Source organism: Carassius auratus, chromosome 26 (genome assembly GCF_003368295.1).
Source record: "Carassius auratus strain Wakin chromosome 26, ASM336829v1, whole genome shotgun sequence".
NCBI classification, from domain to species: Eukaryota; Metazoa; Chordata; class Actinopteri; order Cypriniformes; family Cyprinidae; genus Carassius; species Carassius auratus.
Window position 1 is genome coordinate 5,750,821 of NC_039268.1, and position 21,857 is coordinate 5,772,677.

Sequence of the window (21,857 nt, forward strand, 5' to 3'; positions counted from 1 at the left end):
TTACGTTTTGGAAAAAAGTCTACTTAGTATGAATTTGCACACTCTCATTCAAATGTTTTTGTACAATCTACTTGCACTAACAGTGATGTTTGTTTATGGGAAGACCTTATTTTTCTTTTTTCTTTTTTTTTTTAATCATACGTTTTCATATGATTCACATTATAAGAATTTATACAAAATTGGCACCTCGTAAATTTTTTCCAAAAAGTCTCCAGTTTCCACTCATTTCATTCATGCTCAGTTTATTATAATGTAGACGTTACTAACATTACACATCTTATAAAATGCACATTATTACTTTTAGCAGCAAGAAGACCCAAAAGTCATCATAGGGTCATTTCTCATATGCAGTGCATTTTCATACATCCCCATATGTACATATGTACTAGGATTTTTTTGTAGATTAAATTATGTTACTTATTTATTTTATTTTATTTTGATCCGTTAAAAAGGATGTTATTATCCTATAATTTACTCATGGCATCTCTTTATTTTTGACCGGATCATCATTCATTTATAGAAAAACTTCCTTCAAGCACAAGACATGCCAATTCATTTTTTTTTTTTTTTTTCTATTAGAGAGTTCAAAAGGTACTGCATAACAGGAATAACCCTGTTCATGCATGATTTATTAGCCTGCGATTCTTCAAACGTATCTTGAAATGCTTCATTAAAAAACGTGGAGTATAATGGCAATATTTCATTCACAATTACATTTACAGGGACTGAGCTCATTACTGTTAATCATTTTCTGGTAAGGGGGCTGTCAGAGAAACTCTGGAATAATGAAAGTCAGAATATAAAGTCACTCAGTGCCCCATGTGAGGGTCAACAACCACTAGACATCCACACTGTATGGTCGCAATTCTACATGCACCAATTACCTGAAATATCAGTTTTGAAATGAATTTCCAGCAGTGGAATAAATTATTATGGCCAAAGCCCTGAGAAGACTTAGAATGAACTCCTATGGTTAAACAAGAATGAAAGATAAATAAATGATCTAATTCCACTTGGGTGAAAACCATTAGCACAGGCAAGTAAAAGTGACCTATTTTTTAAGTAAAAATTAAGTATGGAATTAAGTGAAATCTACTTAACTAAGTTAAATAAAATTAGCAAAGGAAATAAGTACATTTAACGTGACCAGTTAGAGTTCGATGAGTAATTTCTACTTAGTTATTTTAAGTTTACCCTGCAGTACTCAAGTACTTTTCACTCAGCCACCGTTTGTAATCTTCACTCAAACAATATAGCACTGAAAACATGACATTAAAGCATGTGGTTCACTTACTAACATGTACTACGTAAGCCAGACAACAGCTCTTATTTCTTTTCAAGGTAATATGTTGACTCAGTGTATTTACTGACTAAATGAACAAAGAGACCTCAATACTTGGCGAGACGGTAACAATCAGTGAATAGTTTTTGAGTAAGAATTTATCATTTTGAGTAGAAAATTTACTCTAGAAAACAGCAAGTTACTTAACTTAACTTTTTTGCTCCCTGTACCTTGCCTTGCCTTTAGAAATTGAATCTAAACACTCTCTTGGCATCTTTCAGAAGAAATTGCCGAGCTACAGGTGCTACATACAATCAGGAACAGCATATTTTTCTGTTTCCTTTTGATAAAACATCCTTACTTTTAAACTTTTATGTTAGTCCTTTATGGTGTTTAGAATTTAAAATATATGTCATACTTTTATTTCTAAGTGTGATTAGGTGAGCCAGGTTTTGACCACACAGCGAGTTTCATTAATGTGTACATTTGTGGGATCATGTTTTCACATATTTATCCAGCTGATGTCAGGAAGTTACAGACATTTAGAATTAGCCATTTTTGCAGTTTAGAGTGAACAACTGGTCTTTGTTCTGAAAAAATAAAAATAAGAATATGATTATAAATCATGATATGATCCCAAATACACAAACTGATTCGCTGTGGTTTTTATATAAGAATTTTACTTATGTTATCACTAACACCATTGGTTGCTATCTAAGATAATGTGAATGTGGCAAGGTCTCAAAACGGGCATTCTATTTGTTAAAAATGATCTTATCAGGTTTATTATTATGACTGCTTGTAGTTGTGCAGTTATGCTGATAATTAGAATTAAAAGATAAACGTGCATTTGCTTTTACAATTAACATTTTGTTCACTTCCCTTTTATGTTTTCAGTGTATTATATATTCAGTGGCCTTATCTTACACTCACTCTAACAAGTATTTTTATTTATATATTTATTTACTGGCTGTTAAAGGCTCGAGATTATGTGCACTAACAGGTTCATCAACTTTGTGGCTAATGGAGTCTCTATGTAAATGCATGGCTAATTTAGTGTGAATTGGTGGAACAGAAGGCAATGCTGCTTGCTTCTGTTTGTCTGCAGTGTTGAATTATGACATTCCATATAGACACTGACGCTGACACTGATGAACTCCTGACATAGGTCGTGTTTCAGTTCGTCTAATTATAATATCCAATCAACAGCAGGAGTGAGTGATGGCGGGGTGGGAGTTCCGAGATTTATATTAGGGCTTGACTACATAAATCACATCAGTGTACATTCATTCAAATTCATACAACATCACATACAACATCTGGAGAAGGAGTGAGTTTTTGCCTGCACTAGACACATAGCATCACTCTTTTGTTTGCTTCTAATCTCCCATTCTTTCCTTCGCATTTGTCTTACATTCCAGTTCTGCATTAAGTTGATCTCTCCCTATCTTTGTCTTGTTTAAATTTGTTGCTGGTCATCTCCAGGAAATCGGGACATTTAAGCTAATGCTGTGCTAGTTTTGTTGTTTTAAATAATCGTTCCATTTGGTTACTACTAAATATTCAAGACACACAGAATGACTTTCCCATTAAAGTGCTAGGGCTACAGCCAATCAAGATTTTAATTGTCTTGTGATTAATGACTTAAAGTTACAGACACTATAGTGTCTATAGACCCTGCACAAGTGGTATATTTTATTTCCAGCCATCCTGAAGGACCATGATATCCATGATTATAGAATGATTTTTGATATATGAATTTAATGATTTGCTGCAGACCAGAAAAATGGTGAAAAACTGTTTTCTTTTATTATTATTATTATTATTATTATTATTATTATTATTATTATTATTATTATTATACTACTACTGTACTACTTCTACTATGTATTTATTTATTTATTCGTTTATGTATTTACATTTGAAAATAAACTCAGATGACAAGAAACATCACATTATTAGTCTACTATTTATTTATGTATTTATTAGTTTTTTTTTTTTTTTACTTACAATAGTTATTTATTGTAAGTAGATTGCTACTGTTTCTAGCTTTCTTTTTATTTTTCAATTATTTAAATGACCAACTATTTATTGTCGGACAACAATAAAACTTTTTATTAAACAATATTAGTAGTCAGCTATTTATTTAATTTTTTTTTTTTGTTTACTTGCCAGTTTTTAAACATTTTCCTACAGTGGTTTGTTATGTTACCTTAGCTTTCTAGTGAGAAAACGGTAAGAAAACTAAGAATGTTTGACAAAATTGTGTTAAAACAAAAAATGTATATATATGTATGTGTTTGTGTGTGCAGTGTCACCAGTCTTGCCAATACTACTAGTCAGTTATTGTTACTATATTTGCTACTAATTACTAGTTAATTAGGTAACTAGTTAATTATCTAATTACTAATCACAATAAATCTTCTTGTGATAAAAACTATTTGTTAGTTAAAGTAGTGATTTATATTGTGTTTACATGACAAGAAAGTTTGTATTCAAAATTTTGAAGGTCAAAATTGTACTTATTTATTCATCCACCCTTATGAAACAAAAATATATTGCAGTATATTGGAAAATATCATGTAATATATTAGGCATATATTCTTATATATATTTATTTTTTCCAATATATTGCAATATATTGAAAGCGGCAATCATTTGTATATTTTGCAATATATTATATAATATATGTATCATCAATATATTATTAAATGTATTCAAATATATAAAATATTAGAAAATAAAAAGGGAAAATAATATATTACAATATATCACAATATATTTTAAGAAATATATTGGTAAATATATTTTCCTTTCATAAGGGCATGCATTCATTTCATCCCACCCTAATATAAAGAGATGTTAGGTATATTTAATATTTGATATTCAATTCAATTCACATTTGTTTGTATAGCGCTTTTCATGATACAAATCGTTACAAAGCAGCTTTACAGAAAATTGCATTTCTACAATATATTTAGAAGTAGTTTATCAGTGGTGATATCAGTAAATGTCCATATGGCAGACACATGATCAAACATGATCAAACAGATGATGAACACTATTAACAGCAATTATTATAAGTTGCAATCAAACTTATAGCAAAATTTGGTAGTTTTGTATGTTGTTTCAGGGTTGGCATCATCTGAGGTCCTCTGAAGGCCGGGACACACCAAGCCGAATTCAAAGAACTAGTGGCGATGAAAGCCAAAGGTGTTGTCGCCAGACATCGGCAGCGTTGGACCAGAAAGCTGCGCTAGAACACACCATACAGACTACAGCCAACGGCAAACTAACACATGCATTCTGACATGAGTGAGAGAATAAGCTGTTCATATCAGCAGCTATTAATAGTATCTATTCATCATTCAAAAGGAGAAACCGAAACAAATATATACGAGATAAGCGCAGATATGTGAAATGTAAACCAAGCAGCACTTGCTTACCATTTTGAATATCAGTAACGTTGATAACTTTAAACAATTTTCAGCCGCTCATGTTATGAAAACATTCGCGTGTTAGAATGATTGGGAAAGATCACGTAACATTTAAACAGCCTTCTGTCTGTACCGCCTTCATTCACATGCTTGTTTTCATCACTTTTGCTTTAATTCTCAGCACTGATTCGTTTGCTAAACTGAACATCCAATCAGAGATCTCGCTCTTGCCAACATGTTGAATCAGGCAAACTGCCGCCGATGTGAGCCGATGAGTGGAACAAACAAACTAACCCGACCATCGCTCGCTGTTTGCCCGACGATGGCAAACGGCCGATCGTCCGCTTGGTGTGTCCCGGGCTTGAGGGGTTGGCATCATCTCTTCTCTTGTGTTCTAGATCAAGACTGAAGCTTGAGTAAATCCTGTGGCAAAAACAGAGAAACAAATAGAGACATAATTAGCATAGCTGCAGTTCCAACCAAGCAAAATTGATTTGTTTAACCTAAGCTTTGGAATAGTAATGTGCATTTGACAAGATATAACTGCAGTACAAGATTGTGAGATGCATCATTTGAAAGGCTGGCCTAAGAGATTTAATATAGATTTAACAGAGAGAGTGAGTCTGAACCCAGAACATTATCAGGAAGGCTATTCCAGAGTTTGGGAGCCAAATGCGAAACAGCTTTAAATCTCCTTTAATGGACTTTGCTATCCTAGTTACTACCAAAAGTCCAGCGTTTTGGGACCTTAGGGAGCATGATGGATTGTAACGTGGTAGAAGAATAGTTAGGTACGCAGGAGCTAAACCATTAAAGCCCTTGTAAGTAATAATATTTTGTAACTGATACGGAACTTATGAGTTTGGGATGGAGCTACCTGCTTTAATCTAGGCAGAAGCAGACGGGGGCAGAAAGGGGCAGCAGAGGTTTTTTGTCTGTTTCCCTTAGTGGCGCATAAATTGCACACTGCAGCTTCTGTCCCTGACACAACTAACCTATTCAGGTAATACACACATTTGTAGGAAGCTCAGTCTGATGCAGAGTGAAGAGGTCATGGTTTAAGTGCAAAACCTTTTAAGTGTTAGATTGCAATCTTCATTAATCCCTGAGTGCTGGAGAGTCTACTAAGAGTCCACGGCTTTTCCTTGAGGAAAGATTGGGCCAGTGCGTATCTGGCCTTTTCAGTTAATGAGGGCCTCTCTCTCTCTCTCTCTCTCTCTCTCTCTCTCTCTCTCTCTCTCTAGCGTTAGGAGGCATCTTTCATGTGGAACAAGATGGAGTGAATTTTACTTGGCTTTCCATTGTGTTGTGTTTCAGACCGCCTCTGGGCTCTTTGGCTTGTTTGCATCCTGCTCTCTTCTCTCATCAGCCTGCAGCTAAAGCACATAGCTGCTGGTGCCAATTGATTTTCTACGTCGTTTGTATTGAGAGTCTTCTACATAATTTATTTAGTAGCGTTGTGATATGTCATCGCAGTGGATAAAATGTGTTTGAGTCTGCATTTCTTTCCACCGCATGTCCTAGGAAATGAATTCCTCTGATTGTTTGCAGTGTTTTGTACTTTATTTTGAAGATGAATGTGTTTAAGACTATTTATTTCGCCGGATCTGATCAGGGATTGCGAGTGTGAGCACCTACAAATGTGTGTTTACTTTTTAATTGCCTTTTTTTTCCCAGCCAACCTTCATCTTGTCTCGCTGGTGCCATTAGAGAATCATTCTGCAGTTAAACATCCTCAGAGACCGGATTCTCATCTTCCACCTATCCAGTATTTAGTCTCCAAATCTAGCCTCTATAACCCCCTGAAATCATCACCAGAGACCCCCTGCAGTATAATACCCTTTTATTCACACCTCCCGTGTGTCAGTGAGATTGTGGTCTATCCATAATCTCTTGCATTATGTCTCATATGAAGCATGAAAGAGATTATGAGCACAATCCATGTAGCATGACATGCAACATCTGTTTCAGAATTGTTCTAGACATATTTGCTCATTCATTAAAACATGCATGCATTTTTGTTGCGTTTAATATTTTAGAGGAGCATTTACAATGTCCTTTTTCTTAGTTTGTAGGACATCAATGGAAGTAAACCTTAATTATTATTTTTTGTTTTTTTTTTGTAAATGGGTTACTGGTCATTTTATATACTAAAGTTATATATATAATGTGCTAAAAAACAATTCATGTAACTTAAACTTTGAATTTGATCAGAAAAAATGTGCCTCATTTTATTTGTATTTAAAATCAATTAGAAAAAAACCTACATACACTACATTGAAAACAATGCACAACCTAAAGACAATGACGTGACTAAAAAGAAATGTTCGCATTACTTGAATGGGAAAATAGGGATGGAAAAAAAAATATTTTACACTAATTTGTATGAAAAAGTACAATTATTAAGTAACAGATTTAGAACTTTTGGCCTTGTATATGAAGATTAGCCAACAGTTTTAGAGATTTTGGTTTTCCTCATTCAAATAGAAAGGAACTGTACTTCATTTTACCTATTCCTAATTTTTTTTTTTTTTTTATAATACCAAACTTTGAACTCAATTCACATAACTTAAAGAATTCAATGTGACTAAATAACACAATTATATACTGCAGTTTTTCCCATACACTGATTTATTTGTGGCAGCCTTCCATAATATCAACATTGATCACCACAAACAGATTTTCCAATGGACACTGACTTCACTGAAAAAATAAAAAATAATAATAATAAAATACAAATCTAAATCAAAACATGGTTGCATGTGTTTTTCTATAAATGTACAGGACCTTTGAAGGGAATCAGCTGTCTTCAGAAATGCTTTGATGTCATTTATTTAATCTTTCCTTTAATGCCTGATAAAATGGAGCTAGCTTTTTGCCATTAAAAAAGAACATTTAAGCATTTATGTATAACAAGACAGAAAGATGTATGAATATGCAATGAGTATCTTTAGAAGAAGTGGTTGCGCATTAAACCAGCTAAACCTTGACCCCCTGCCATGAAGGGAGTTTGTTAACAGTTTCCACACATCGTCTTAGTCTCTCTGTGCTAATGAGTTAGCAGGCGATGATGTTTACTCTCATTAAGTTAGTGAGCGTGTGTATGAATCTCTGCAGGAGACAGGTGAAGCAGATGGCGGTGGCTGTTGGTGATGGTGATTGGTGGATGAGGGAATCAGAACATTCCTCCCTGAGCCTGCCTCTGAAACCAGCTGGAGCACCAAATAACAGGAGACGACCATGGAGAGGACGTTGTATACTATCTCAATTATAGTGCAGGTCATGCAAACTTATTCTCAGCTCAGTCGCACATCCAGTAACTATGTGACTTTTTAAAACTGTAGCTATACTTTCTGTAAAGGCACAGAGGCATTTATTAGGCTAGATTTTTATCAGAGAAGGTGGAATTTGTTCCCACAAATTTCATGTGGTGCCACCATGCTAAGTTACATAAATGTCTTTCTCAAGGCCACAATGGTGATAGTTCAGAATCACTGCAATCTTCTTTGTAAAACATACTCCAGTAATCTCTGATAATCATTGTAGGAACCTTGTTAATGTTGTTACTCAACTCTATATTTCTATACTCCCCCTATGGTAAAGGGAATTAATTGCATCCATTTTGGCACTTCCAGTAAGCAATCATCTTAAACAGGAAATGCACTGCATTATTATTTTGAAGCACCCCTGGGCGCCGCCATTGGCTAGCGGACCCCCACCTGCTGTTAGCATTCCATTGACTCCCATTCATTTTGGCGTCACTTTGACAGCGAATAACTTTACATCTGAGGCATTTAAAGACTCCATTTATCCATTAATTATTTCTAAAGAAACACAACAATGTATAAAAGGCTCCATTACCTTGTATCTTATGCTATGGTCCCGTAGAAGTAGTTTTTGTAAAAAAATAGGCTAACGATTGCATCATAATCAGCGACTCTATGTCGCACAGTAGAGAAATTACCGTATGGACAGGAGAAGAAGCTCGCAGGCAATCTTTTACTGTTAATGAGGCTATGGGAGGGACCCGGAGGCATGAAGTCAAGGGAGATAATTAATCAGAATACTTACCAAAATTTGCTCCTTGTTCACACTCACCTTCTCTGGAAGATTCGGTGGGTGATTCAGATTTCTCTTGGCACAGTGATTAGAAGACTTACAATAAATACAAGTGTGCTCAGACAGGTTTGTAGCCTGAAAAAAGTGGCTAAAGAGAAAAGGAAGCCACTACAATCATTTTTTAAGTTAAAATTAAAGTGGTGTAAAGTTAAAATGGATGTTCTTCCGTTCAGCTAGACACAGTGTATGGAACAGACTACCAATACAAGAAAACATCCTATGGACACCCCTTTAAAAATGTACGCTTTTTAAAATGTCCTTGAGACATCTGCACTTAGTTCCAACTGTAGATGAACACAAGAACGCATCCTGTGTTAAAGGCTCCTTCATAAGGTTCTAGTTCAAGTACAGTGCTGTTGTACAGTGTTTAGCCCATAATAAATCTTCCCTGTGAGACTGCACTCCATTAGATCCAGATCGGTCTCTTACAAAAGAGCTTGCCACTCTCTTGAGAAAACTAATCTAATTTTCGGATCAAAATATATTTAATCTATGAGTGAGTCTGGTATGAAGGAAGTCATTAGTCTTCTGTTCCCCATTATTCAAACACATATCCGACGTACAAAATCTAATGCATTTCAAGTAGATATCCCTAATTGATGCTGGAAGCTTTAAACATGATCAGGATCAGTTTTCTACTGTCACTCAAGCCTTTTATCATTAAGATGTGTCTTCATCACATAAGAATGTCATCCTCACAATCCTGGTAATTGACAGCACCTGAAACCTCCCTTTCATAGCTCTTTTTAGCATGAGATTTATTTGAGCAAATTAAGGCAATCACCATTTGATTCCCACTTGGCACGCCATATTTTCCCCAGTGTCTTCAGACTTCACCCTCCCACATTTAAACCTCTGAAACACTGTAAAGTTAATTTAATTTGTATAATCAGGGTGATAAAAATGTATAAGGAATAGACTGAACTCTTGAACTTGTTCTCTTTGCAGCGGACGGAGGCACATTCAATTCCACCGAAACTTTGCCACCTCAGCAAAACACTCCACGGTAACTCAGTTGTCTGTCTGTTCATCATGTTTGGAGAAAAAGGCAAGAGAGAAGGGTAGATAAACTGAATGTAATGTGTCCACACTCAAGCTAAAAGTAAGCCTATTGAAGCTACTAACTAGCTGAAAGAGACATAAATGCACTCTTCTAATAAAAGTTTGATTCATTTTAATTGACCCTAATCAGGTTAGATGCCATACTGATAACAACATGAAAATGAAGCTGTGAGGGATAGACGTACTTTAAAATGGCGTTCGCTGTAAAGGTACTAGGTCCCATCATTTTCACAAATCACAGCTTTTAAAACTTTTTGGGGAAAAAAATGTTTTGTCAGCTGAACAATGTTGTTGAACAACAGTGCAAGCCATTGAATGCCCTGCTTCTATCGCTCACAGCCTCAATTTTATTCTTGTCAGAAATGAAATATGGGTATACCCTGACAATACATCGGTTCATTTAGATGATTCAGTTATTTTACTAGGGTTCTATAACTGCATGTTACATCTTTACGGCAGTAGATGACAACAATCGACTCTTCTATGCGTGATTCATTTAATTGTTCGGTTCTATTTTAGAAACAATTCATTCAAGAGCTATAGCCAGTTTATATAGTGCAATATATACTGCAAGGAACACATTGATTTACTCTTGGTTTAGAATTTAGAAGTAGAATGACTGGAATAGTGTTAATGATGCACTCATGTTGACCTTTGCAACAAACATGATGTAAATCTTCACGCCAGTAATTGGCGACAATATGCTGTGTGTGTCATTATTAGGTTCTTTTCACATTTGATTAATTCAGGTTTGTCTACAGTTAGAAATGGCGACAGAGTAAAATGAAATATTTAATTTAAGTGTAAGTTACGAAGTATAAATTCATTGTTTGTTCCACTGATCACACTCAAAATCATGCTGCTGATTTGAATACCTAGGCTGTGTATATTTTGACCTTTAAGATATTTGAGATTTGTTGAGAACACCAGCGGTCTTGTGTGACTGTTTAATATTCCCGTTTAAAAGGCTTGCTACACTTAAATACTTTTAATGCATGCCACTTTTGTTAGCAACTTGTGGAACCTAACTACATTTACACAAATTACGAGCTTGTTCAGCTTTCAGAGCACATCACAAAATGTCAATTCATAATGAATTAAAAGTATAAACAAGGATATAATATTTAAATTATATTGTACATCTGTAGACTGGACAAGGTTTCAAAATAAAGACACATCTGTTTGTGTTCAGGGTACAGGCAGTTTGACTGAGTGTATCCTAGTGGTTTATTGAGCCAAACCTCCCACCCAGCTTGAGAGCGATGGAAAGCAATTTCACCCCTCTCTCTCATTCTCATTCTCAGGTGATGCATTTGTTGTGGAGTGATTATGTTCACTCTGAAGTGGCGTCCATTTTCCCAGCAAACTGTAATCAATAGAGATGACTGGTTTCTCGCAGTCAGGGATGCTTCGGTCTTCTGGCTCTCATTTGGCCTTTACTGGAGCCCTGTGATCTTAATGATAAATGGGTAGAGAGGTGTCACCATATTTGAAGAGTAAAGCCCAGTTGAAATACGTAGACTTTGATTGCATTTTCTGTGCAGATATCAAGGGGAAATTTGTAGAATTCAATAGTAAAAGGTGTTAAATGGAGCTGAAAAGGTAGCTCAAAGAATAATCAGATTTGCCAGAAATATTTATTAAATGAACACACAAACAGTTTATGAATGATGTGTACTGCAGAAATCTCTGGAGCATTCCTCTGGATGCAAATGAGAATGCATGCGAAATACAATTAGGAATGTGTGTGCGTTTGCGTGTTTGATCAATTCTAAACATTGCAACATAATATAATCATGTTAGCAGAATTTTTAATAAACAGAATAGATTAAAGGGAGGAAAAAAGCAGAGCTGTTGTGTTGTAGAAATGGAGTGCTTGAGAATGTAAATTTTGCCACAGTTTTTTCACAAGCTTTTGACTAGATAAAATAAAAATGTCTTTAAAGTCAGCATGAAATAGTGTGTGTGTGATGCATAACCAAGTAAAATGGCTTTTTGAATGAGAAAATATATATATATATATATATATATATATATATATATATATATATATATATATATATATATATATATATATATATATTATTCATCAGGAATTGCTGAAATCTCATTTGAGTGATATAGTAGATGCATGCAGAATGCGGAGCTACCTTTGGAATATTGTGATTTTTTTTTTTCAGATGTTTGAATATATTTTATTTATTTATTTTAACAGCCCTTTAATGTACCATTTATGAACCATTACTTTAATAGTCATCAATGAAGAAAGATCATTTTTGCATCCATAAAGGAGTTTAAGAATTTGCCAGCAAGGGCTAACTTGGACCAAACCTTGACCCCTTGAACAAAAGTGACAAAAAAAATGCCTTGTGTGTTCTTCCAAAATGTAAGAAAATAATGTATATTTGGGACCCCACTGAGATTCAGTAAAACTGAAAATGTCTTCGTTTGGCTATTTGGCTACATATTCGTTTCTTGAGTTTGCTTTTGTGTTTAAAACAAATTTAGGGAGAGCAGCAGATTGCAAATGAGGTGAGACAGAGTTGGGAGGCGATACAGGTTGTTGGAAGACAGAAAGGATGCGAGTGAAGATGGCACGAAGGGAGAGATGGAATGAGTTCATTAGTTAGCGGAAATTCAATAAGGAGGAAATAAGACAGGAAAAATAATACAGAGGATGACTGTCTTTGTCCAATTACAGACTGGAACAAACATACACGCATTTGCATTTAAATCATTCAGCAGTTTTGTCTGATTCTGATGCATTTGTCTTCTAATTACTTCAAAATCATACCTGCATCTAATTAAATCTTGATAATGTTATTTTTTGTAGAATTAATTTAATATCTCTCACTACAATAGCTTTCAGTAACAAAAAAAAAAATACTATTCCTCTGTGCATCTCGGAATGAACATGTTTGTGCATCTGTGTTCAGAGTATCAAGTATCATGGTTAGAGGTCGATAGTATGGATTTGTTTTGGCTGAAGTACCCTGACACATAAATAGCATGAAGCTGAGAGTGGTCTTTCTCTGAAGAGCTAATGTATATTTGTGTGTGTCTGGGCTGACATTCTTTGCCCCTCGGCCATTACTCAGTAAATGAGTATGTTAGAAAAGCTCTTAAACCTTGAACTCTACCATTAACACGCACACACAAACACGTGTACACATACATACTCATCCGTCACTTATCCTACCAATGATCTTGGGTCGTAGAGTGGGCTTAAAAGAGAACAGAAAGATCAAGAGTGAAAAAAGGAGACAATGGTCTTTTGAAAATGACTTTAATGTCTTTGAATGATGATTTTAATCTCTAGCTCTAAGGTTACTAGTAAGACTATTACAACTCAAAGAGAAGCCTGTTATGTGTTAATACTGACTGATATCGATTGCATTATATGGCATATGATTGTAGTATCTAAATCAGGCTTATGTGCACATTGACAGATAGATATTTGCGGAATAATACTGTGTTGCTAGTAACATGTTTCGAGGCATTTTAAGTAAACTGTCCACTGTATAGCGATGAATAGTGTGTTTAATTTTCTCTGAAATATGACTGTGGCAACATTTCACATTGGTCTTACATATCACGGCTGTTCAGAAATTAAATATCCATTGAGTGGCGCTAAAAATTCTCTACTCTAAACTTTGCTGAAGCAACTATGACATTTTAGTTGTTTCGTGAATTGTTGTGACTTATGTTAAATGGGACTCATACCTGAGCATGCCACACTGTATCAGGTGAGCTACTGAGCAAGCTTACTATGTAAGAAAAGCCATGTACTGTATAAGGAGCTGCTTATGTGATGCAAACATCAAAATGTTTTAGTTTACAATCATGCACTATGTGTTTTGAAGTCATGACATAGAATTGCTCAAGAACCCATGCTAAAAAATGAGCCTTAAGATATATATAATTCTGTATTTGTAATGTGTATGCAAAGAAATGTGTGTAGTATTTGTTATTTCACCTTCTTTCGCCTTTGATTGTGTCCACTCCTCTCTAACCTGCAGCACTTGGAATCCACCACAGTCAAATTTCCCAAACATCTTGCCTCTCTATGCCCTTGGGGTAGTTGTTTCTTGCCCAGCACTGACTGCTTTGATGGGTGTTTCAAAGGCCAGTGGGAATGAGCCAGATGTCCACAATGCTGGAATCTCTCAGTGGTCTCCTTGCCGATCCACTTTTCGGTGGTTCTGCTCAGCGCACGAACACCTACCACTCTCCATCTGTCAGCTGTGGCATGGTCACACTAGGCCTTCTCTCTTCATTAGATTTCATGCCAGCTCACTGCTCTCATGTTATAACGTTAGCTAATTTATGTTGACCTGGGGGTTGTTGACTTTCAGACTCCCTATTTTGCCTTCAGGTCATTTGATTACACGCTACTTTCCGTTTCCAGGTCATTAAATTAAGGTATGTCGACACATCAGAGCAGCGCTATAATATCTTGCCGAGCAAATACAATCTACACAACTCCATCAGCCACCGCTCAGCACACTTCTGCTTACTCCTGGAATTCTGCCACATCCCATCAGTGTTTCTTGTTTGTTCATGTTGTACATTTAGGCCATTCAATTTGGTTGAGAGATATTTCCACTTGATATCTCTGACTTTCTGACCATCTAGCACTTTCTTGTCTGATGCTTGTATAAAGAAACAAAATAACAATGCTAGAATTCGTTTTTTAGGTTTACAGTTATCAGCAGAAAATATGATGTAGCGTTTTTTGCACATCTGTCACTAAATGTTTGTGAAACAAGTTTTAGCACTTCTATTTTGTTTCTATATATAAACAGACTGAGGCTAGTTTCAGATTTTTGTACTCATGCAATACACTTGTACTTACTTTGCACCACTAAACGACAAATAATCAAGTGCTTTTTTTTCAGAAGCCAACCCAGGGCCTGGGGAATGACTTTAGCACCAAGCTGGATTTGTGGATAAGACCAGTGGATTTCTGTAGTGCTTATTTGGATAAGCAAAAGGCTTTGTTATGAAGGGTTCCATTCAAAGTGAGATGTGGCATATTCCCAAATTCCGACCTTATTTTCCACTGGCTGATGTTCAGGAGATGATGTGTAATGAAACAAAATGATAGGTTATAGCTTTACAGGAGTGTGACTTCTCAATGCATTTAATTTGCTTAAAAGTGGAACTTTGTAAACAAATATATCTGTAGTTAGCTGTATAATGTTCATGATACCTCATACACTTAAATTTACGCAAAACCAAAAGACTCTGTGTCGACCAAAGCATTTTTTCCTGAGGGAGTTGCACATATTTGAAAGTGCCAGCAGTTTGGCTTTCACACTGAGCACTTAGCATTATTTTCTGTTTGCCGAGAGCTAAATGAAAAATAAAAAAAAAGATTGGAAAAAACTTTGGGTAAAGTAGGGCTCTCAACACTGTCACTTTGGCAACTGCTGTCTAATCATAGTGGAGGAGGGGTGGGACAAATAACACCAGCCTCACATTCTACTTGTACAGCGACGAGACTACAATGAAGAACAAATTAATATTTCTTGTCTCTGAGTATCCATAGCTGGGTGTTATAAAGAGCACCTGGTTTTTTTTATCTGGTGGACCAAACTGTGGTGAAGTCCGAAGACTCTGTTTTGGAACATGGTTGCTTGTACACAATGGTTCTTTCTTGAAACAAATAATAAATCCACATAAGTTTGCTTTTTCCTGTGGTTTCATTGCCCACAACCTCTGAAATCTGTGGAATCCATTGTTGTTGATTCTGTGGCAAAATGATGGTTTACCTTTTAGAACTTCAAACCCAGCTCATCAAGACAATGGAGAGGTTAACATTACCATTACCGATCTGCTGTTGTTGTTTTTCTACGTCCTGTAAGCAAGCTTTAAAGGTCCCGTTTTTCATGCTTTTTTGTAGCTTTGATTGTGTTTACAGTGCGCAATATTACGTGTTCATGTTTCGCGTGTAAAAAAAAACAGTATTTTTCACACAATTCACCTATCTGTATACCGCTGTTTTCACTGTCATAAAAACGGGCTGATGTCTTCCTTGTTCTATAAAGTCCCTCCTTCAGAAATATGTAACGAGCTGTGATTGGGCCAGCGGTTCCTGTGTCGTGATTCGCTTAGCGTGCGCTGCCCTCCTGGAAACGCGATTGGGCTAGTTTTGACAAGCAAGTGGGCAAGAGCTTATGCTGGAGATGTACTTATAATCACCTGAGCGTTTTACTGATGAGATTGCGCATGAAAATCGCATTCGATATTTTTGCACAGCCCTAACATCTAATTAACAAAGCTAAACAGTGTTACTTTGTGTAATAAGTTACAGAAACTGTTAAACCAACCAACTTAAATAATAAAATAAACTTACCGGTTGTGGTCCAGAAACAACACCTTCTCCAGACAAAGAGGGAACTGCTCCATCTTTCAGGAATAATCTTTGTGCGAATCCGGCATTAAACTGATTGAGATTGAGGAAGCTGTCCTCAGCAAAATGTGCTGCACATAGTTTTACATGTGGATTATAATTCAGGACCGAGTTAAACATAAATTGTAACTATTAATCTCTAGCGTCCCTGGGAAGCCCAAACAAAGATGATTGGACTCAGAGATTAAAAAAACAGCATTTCAAACACGACAAACACAAACTTAGCTCTTCCTCTTCTCCGTCGGAACGCAACAAGTCCATGCCCCCTGTTTGTGTGTTCATGTGGGCGGAGGTTAGTCAAAAAACTGTTTTAGTGACGTCAGTACTGCAGGAACTAGAGGGATGTAGTCCAAACAGGTCATTTTTTGTAGGCGAATTCTGTTAAATAAAATATCTCGCTTGGCATTGAACTATGAGCTTTAGAATTTTACAGATATTATTTATACTCTCACATTACACACTAATAAAGTTTAAAACATAGGATCACGAAGAACGGGACCTTTAAATATTTCATCCACACCAACCGAGCTGAGGCACAAGGTCACACTGGCTTTCCAATCATGAGGATCCAGTGCTTCTTTTTGCTTTCTTTGAACGAGCGAGGCCGGTAGAGTGATTGGGAAATGAACGACACGTGCGACCCATTACTGGTCTCGCTCGTTCCCACATCTCTCGGCCCCGCCCCACTCGTCACAGTTTCAAAATTACTTTTGTCTAACCAGCATGATTCTTCATAAACTGTCCTGCAATGGTTACATATTAGGTCAGTAGACCAAAGTGTGGATTGTTGAAACATGATTCTAAAATTCAGGAGTACATTAGTGCACAGTTTAAGTGTATAGTGTTTAGTAGATTATTTGGGATAAACCTTCTGTCATTCTGAATCTGATGGAACTCATTTAGTAGCATTCGGTATTCACATAATGTATTCAGGATAAGCAAGAAACTGAAAGGAATGCATCTCATTATTCATCAAGACATGATGAAACATATAGCACCTGTATTCGGAAAATAAACTTAATTTGGTTTTTAAATTTAAAGTCTATGAATACACTTTTACTCTGTCTATTCAGGAATATTCTGATACTGTGGTGTAAAAACAGCTTTTGTGCAGTACTGCACCAGTCAGTCTTATTGACAGAAACAGCCTTGGCATCTCTTTGAGTCAGACTCATTTAAATTGTAAAAAGAACAGCTAATGCAATGATAAAATATGTGCATTTTCTCTGACCGCTTTTTTCTCAAGGCCATCCAGCAAACTATAATAACATAGAAGCAAAATAGGAATAGTCAAGATAAGTTATAAATAAATACTCAAAATGCAATTCATTCAGTATGAATAGAGCTGTCAGCAACATCATGAACTGACAGTTAAGAATTGTGGGGTTTTGAGCTCATATTACAAAACTGAATAACCTAAATTTACCTTTTCTTGCAGTATTCGTACTTTAAATCTAGAGTGTTTTAGACTTGAGTGAAGTCATTTGCATTGCATGATGTTACAGCCAGCTAGTTTTCCTCGGAACGCTGTATAAATGAGCAGAAGAAAGAGTCATGCCCTCGGAGCGGTCAGGAACAGTCACCTCACATTATTGCACAAATTACATTGATTGTGTATGAAATCTGTCACCTGTAATGAAGCCGGTTACAGTGTGATAAAATATACCAGCTTTCTGTGTTGTAGCTGCAAAGAGGGACTGAACTTCACAATAGATGGCTGATAAAAATAACTGATTGACTTTTTTCTTGTGATGGTGGCTGGATGAGGGAATTTATTAGCTGTTTGCACCATGAAGAAGAACTTTATTTATTTTTATTTTTTTATGTAGGCCTATATATATATATATATATATATATATATATATATATATATATATATATATATATATATATATATATATATATATATATATATATATATATATATATATATATATATATAATTTATTTTTATGAGATTTTGTTTCAAGAACATCAAGTTTTGAAAAGCCAAAAAAGCAGATATTTATTTGAACTGAGAATCCATGAAATACAGTTCATCATTAATCTTTTTTTTTTTTCTTTTTTTTTTTTTGTTGAAGAAATATGCTCATGTACAGTAGAAATCTTTCAGTGTGCAAAGGTGTCTCTTCTCAGTAATTTTTAATTCAACTCCTTTCCAAAACTTAATAGAAACATGTATACTTTCCTCCTCGTAGCCATAAAACTGTCAAAAGTACTTTCCAAATCAAGAACAACCACCATGTGGCGTGAAATATGGTTCCTCGGAGCCCTGCCTAATGTGCTTGTGCAATTTCAAACTTCGAGAAACTTTTGTGATCAAATTTTACTTCCAAATCATAATCCCACGCTGAAGAACCAGGTTAGGGTTGTTTTGAGTCTCGGAGCATCGCAGTGTGACCGCCGCAACTATATCACATATACAGCTTTCATGTTGTAACATGAAAATCTCTTGGCTTTGGCAGATGCATATGCAAAAGCAAAGCCACATCCTCCTACCCATACCCTATAAGAGCAGGGCATAAAGGCATTATTTCAGATGGGGGAGGATCTTTTCTCCAAAAAAAGCAATTTCTGTTTGAAGAAGCCAGCCCAGGAGATATAAAGAGGTAAAGCTTCTTGGCCTCTCTATTATAATGTCTAGGGAATGCGAGGGTATTATTTTTCTGTTTAAAGCTAGAATGGGAGTGAAGTACATCCCTGTCTGTTTTATAAGCATGATTCTTCATAGTCACCTGTATTTAAGATAAATCTGTGAGAGGATACTGCCCCAGTGCATACTTGGACTGATGTCTGTTGTCATTCTTTCAGTCTTCTCGTTTATCTCTTCTTTTTCCATTTCTGTCTCACTCCATCTTCTACCTAAGGTTTTTTTTTTTCATTGCATATTAGTTGGTTCACTGGGCCTTTAGATGAATACATCTGTGTGGAAGTTACTCTTGCAGACATGCCAGTGGTTCACACACACACACACACACACACAATATTAGATTTTGAAAAGACTATGGCAAGTTCAGTGAATGATTCAGTTCCCCCTTTTGTGCTCATTGGCATGGCAGTCACTTATTTGACATCTGCCCTTGTGTGTTATTCACAAACCTTTCATTTTCAGTATAATGGTGCCACCTACCTCCTAACAAGGAAACTGAATGCCACTTTCCATGAGTTGAAAAGGATAAAAAATAGTTGAAATGATCTGAGAAATTAGATTCTTAACCCTCAAAAATTTAATTGTCAACCCATATTATGTAAGCAGTGCTATTTTTGGTAATTTATTATTATTTTCTATCCATCAAAAATAAATCACTTTAAAATTTGTAGAATTAAATAAAACTTGTTGCCAGTAAAAGGTTATGATTTAAGCTTAAATTAAGGCACTAAACAGAGGATTGATGGTTTCCGAATCATTTTTGGTTTGTAGTTAAACTGTAAAAATTGAGGAAATATAATATGATTTTATTGTAATGGGGGACAGTCATGTGGTAGCAGGGTTCCATGCACAGGTATGGGACAAATGTAAATGTCAGTTATTGAAATAGTCGTTCACTATAATTAACTAAGTATCAATTTACCGGAATATGCTACTGTCCAAAAGTCTGGGTTACTAATTAATGCTTGTATTCACTGACACTGGCTCAGTTTGCTATTACAGGATTAAATTGCATTTTAAATATTAAAACAGAAAACAATTATTTTAAATTCTAATAATATTTTACAGTACTAATTTTTACTGTATTTCTTGATCAAATAAATGCAGAATTGATGAGCATGAAAGACTTAAAAAAATAACTACAAAAAATAAATAGATAGAATCCTAATATTTTGAATGGTAGTGTTTATCAAACTTATCATTTCCTGTAGTATAATGTTAATCACTGGATGCTGTCAAAATGGTCATGACCTCCAATGTTATACAGGATAAAATCCTTGATTTATGGGAGATACAGAAATGCTTTTAAATGTTTTTAAAATGATATAATATATTAATGTTTCTTACATTTATTTAAAAGTTATTGTGTAAAAAAAGACATAATTTTTGCCTCGAATGATTTTTTAAGGGGGGGGGGGTACATGTTCATATGTGAGTCATATTTCACCCTCTCTTCCTTACATTCTTTGGAAGTTTCATAGTTTGTATCCTGGATGTGTGCTGCAGGCAGTGATCCTGCCTTCCTGCACACTTGGACCTGACTACAGTATACTGTTCCAGAGGTGAGTTGAAGATTACCATTGAGGAGATAGAGAGGAAGAGATTGAGAGTAGCAGGCTATTTTCACAGGACCATCTGTCTCTTGTCAGAAACCCTTCGATCGTCTACTGTGCTCACATACAACCTTCACTACAGGAAGAGAAAGAGCGAGAGACTCTGCTGCCATGCAAGATAAATGTCTTTTTCCTGAGCTTCTGTGACCCACTTGAAAGTAATCACTTCCCCGCAACATCTCTGCCTGTTTCTTGTTTTGGATTAAACATTTAATCATCACAATTGTAGTAAACAGTGGTGTTGCCGGTCAGCACTCACTGAACTGTACAGGGAACAACACAAAAGCATTTAATGTGCTACGTGTAAAGATTTTTTTGCAGCTTTTTGCAAAGAAAGCATGGTGGCAATAAAAGTTTAGAAACCACTAGGAAAGTGCTGATTTTACTAAATGAAAGTGACAGACATGTGAACCTGTAGCTCAGAGAGGAGAAGCCAAGTGCCACTGTGACCCAGGAGCACTTAGTTTTTTAGCCTTGGTATTAATATTTATTATTATTTTTAACAGTCAATTATATTTTTTAGTCCAAGTTAATGTAACTGAATTTAGAAGATAGATGGACATAAACATTCTTAAATGAGAGGCAGTTTTACTGCTGTATGTCAAGGCTGAGAGGGTGCAAAGCCAGCCATAAATGTGTGTGTGTGTGTGTATATATATATATATATATATATATATATATATATATATATATATATATATATATATACACACACACACATACACACATACAATTTTAATTTTAAGAGTTTATGTGCACAATAATTATAATAATAATATGCACACACACACAAACACACACACACACACACACACACACACACACACAAATGGATAAGTATAGAGAGGCAAAAAGCGTGGAGGGGAGAAAATGCTGTTAGCCCTTCCTTCCTGTCCCAGGCTCAGATTTTTCAGTTTTTGTATTATCAATCCTGAAGGTTTCAAGGCAAGTTAAATATTTATTAATCTCTCTTCCTTGCTGTATGTACAGTATTGTGTAACTCCAGTCACTAACAGATAGCCCCTTTACGTTTGACTCATTTGAGAGATAACTCTTCCCAAAGTCATGATTCCTGACAGCAAGACAGAGAGACGGAGCCACTGGATCAATATTACCTGTGAAACTGTAGTATTGGTTTTCAGCCCCACATCAGTGGTTCTATAACACTAGTCTGGCTACAGCTCCCCTGTAGGATTTGTAACAAGTCCCCAGCTGTGTATCCTAGCCTGCCCAGATAGACATTGATTGACATACATTGTTACTGTTTTAGCACTCTGTG